The sequence below is a fragment of the Zingiber officinale genome, chromosome 10B, assembly GCF_018446385.1.
Source record: "Zingiber officinale cultivar Zhangliang chromosome 10B, Zo_v1.1, whole genome shotgun sequence".
NCBI lineage: Eukaryota > Viridiplantae > Streptophyta > Magnoliopsida > Zingiberales > Zingiberaceae > Zingiber > Zingiber officinale.
Genome location: NC_056005.1, coordinates 90,229,690 through 90,232,582, shown reverse-complemented (window position 1 = coordinate 90,232,582; position 2,893 = coordinate 90,229,690).

Below are 2,893 nucleotides of genomic sequence, written 5' to 3'. Positions count from 1 at the left end.
AAGGTCATTGGACAGCAATCAAGAATATCCTTAAGTATTTGAGAAGAACAAAAGAATATTTCTTGATATTTGGAGGTGATGAGGAGCTCGTTGTAAAGGGTTACAATGATGTAAGTTTTGAAACTGACAAGGATGATTTCAAATCACAATCAGGGTATGTATTTTGCTTAAATGGTGGTGGTACAAGCTAGAAGAGTTCAAAGTAAGACACAGTTACTAATTCTACTATAGAGGTCGAGTACATTGTGTTAGATTTTGAGGGATGTCATAAGATAATCGTCTTATAATTTTACTATTTATTTGATAAATATATATTCACTATTTGAGTGTATATTATATGTTTGCATAGTCTTAAACTCATTTACTAAATGTTTGCAATACAATTCATAACATAAGAGAATTTGTGATTGGATCACAATTTGTAATTATCTCTACACGTGTAATTATAAATATATTGGAATTTCTCTAGTCGTCAAATTGGTGCATTTGGACATCATCAAGTCTATAAAACTATCACGGATTATACTCCTAGGTTCGGCCAAATAGCTGTTTCTCACGAGCTGGAGACATTCGGATGTCAAGAGTTAAATGTGGATGCTAGTTATGGTAACTAGTTCATTGGAGTGACTTGCTATAAAACTTCATATGGTTCTCTACATATATGAATATGTCTGTGAAGTTCTTACTTCAACTCGAGTGTAAGTTTCCTTCGACTTAAGGTATATAAGTCATCTTGGTCATGTTGATTTATATTTTGACATCTTAAGCAACCATCTTTTGAAGGTGTGGATCCGAGATCATTGGGTATAAATCGAAGTGCCCGAAGGTGTTTGGATAGTCCATAGAGGATTCATCACTCCTTACGAGGAGACATATACCTTATGACCACTCGTTAGGATTATTACTCAAAGTTGTTGACCAAAACATCACATGTTAAGAGTATGTGACTCTTATATACATGTATGAGTAATTTGAATCCACAGAATGAGAAAATATTACTTGAACTAGGTGTGACATAGTCAGCTTAATGGGTGAACTAAGTGGGTATAAGATGAGTGAAAGGAATGAGGTATGACTCACTATAGCTGCTAAAGGGTTCAGAATTAGTTCTAAGATCAACTGTGATTTGTTGGTTAATTGGGGGATTATGATAAACTACTAGGTGCTTCTCATGATCGTTCCATAATTAAGTATTTAATTATGGACGACCAAGATAAATCGGGAACCTATTGGGTCACACGCACTACAAGTCTCTAAAAGACGTAAAACATGTTAGAGAATAGGAATCTTATATCAAGAGATAAATGTTTAGTTGGATCATACATAAGACAAATATGGAAATATTTGTCGAAACGGAAGCGCGAATGAGTCACATCTCTTTTGAAAGAGTTGAACCTTATTTGGTTTAGTAATGAACCAATTTACTTTAGCCATGAACCAACTTGATTTAGTTGTGAATCAAACCAAGGGGTTATTGGACTAATTTTTTATTAAGGTATAATGAGTTGGATTTATACTTTATAATCCAACTCATTAAAGATGACTATATATTGATATGGTTAAGAGAGAATTAACACACAATTTATTATTGACTTAATTAGGTTTTGAAAACTTAAACCCAATACCTCTCTCTCCCTCTCTCTTGCAACCGACCACAACAAGAGGATCTCCTCTTATTTTTGCTTCTTCTTCCTCTTCTTGATTCTTCTCTTTCTCTCGTGGCTAGTACTTTCCGAAGGAGAAGCTTGTTTTCTTAGAGTTGTCTTGTAAAGTTCGGTGTGGATACAAATAGAGGTGAGGTTCGATAACGTCGTAAAAGGTTGATGTCCTTCTCGTTACAAGTCATCCGTAAGGTATACCTAGAATAATTATTATTTGATTTCATTTTGTTTTATGATCTTTTCTGCGTGATTATATCTTGCATGTATGTGGTGTATGTGATGTAATAAATTAGTTTATTTATCGTTAAGTCTTCCGTTGTGCTTGTTTATGAAATATGTTTTTAGCACATACCACATAGGGCATATCCCAACACATTGTTGCTTCAGATGCAGTGAAAGAGGCTGTTTGGATCAGAAAATTTATTACAGAGCTTGGTGTAGTTCCTATCATAGCGAACCCAATAAACCTTTATTGTGATAACAATAGGGCAATTGCATAGGCTAAGGAACCTCGCTCTTATTAGCGATCCAAACGCATACTACCACAGTTCCATCTCATTCGAGAGATCATCAATAGAGGAGATATGAGCATATGCAAAGTATCGATTGATGCAAAAATTGCGGATCCTTTGACCAAGACTTTGATACGGAGGAAGCATGATGATCACACTAAGTCACCGGGTATTAGATATTTCAGTGATTGACACTAGTGCTAGTGGGAGACTATTAGTATTAGCCCTTAGAGTCAATTATGAGATGATTGACAAGGAAACTTTTGTATCATATTTCATTAATAAAAGATAAAGTTTATGGTTATTATATTTACTTCAAATCTGTGTCAGATGAATAGTATAATAATGTCCTAGGGTAGTAGACTCTAGTTTATAACATATCAACTGATTGAATTGATAGTGAGAGACTATATATATATAACACTATTACTCTTAACTATTCCTAGTTAAACATTAATATACAAGGGCAATATTAATGTGTTAAGACTATCATGTAGGTCAATTGATGACTTAATCTTACAAGTCATGGATATAAGATATCAAGTTGGCACATGAATATATATTACAGAATATGTACTGAATTGATTCACCATAAGAATATTTCATGCATCATTATATGAGTGACATAAACATTCTCATAGTGATTATTGATATGAATAGCCTTTAGACCTGAAATCAGTACGGTTCCCTACATAAGGAGTTGTGTACTTTGGTATCAGC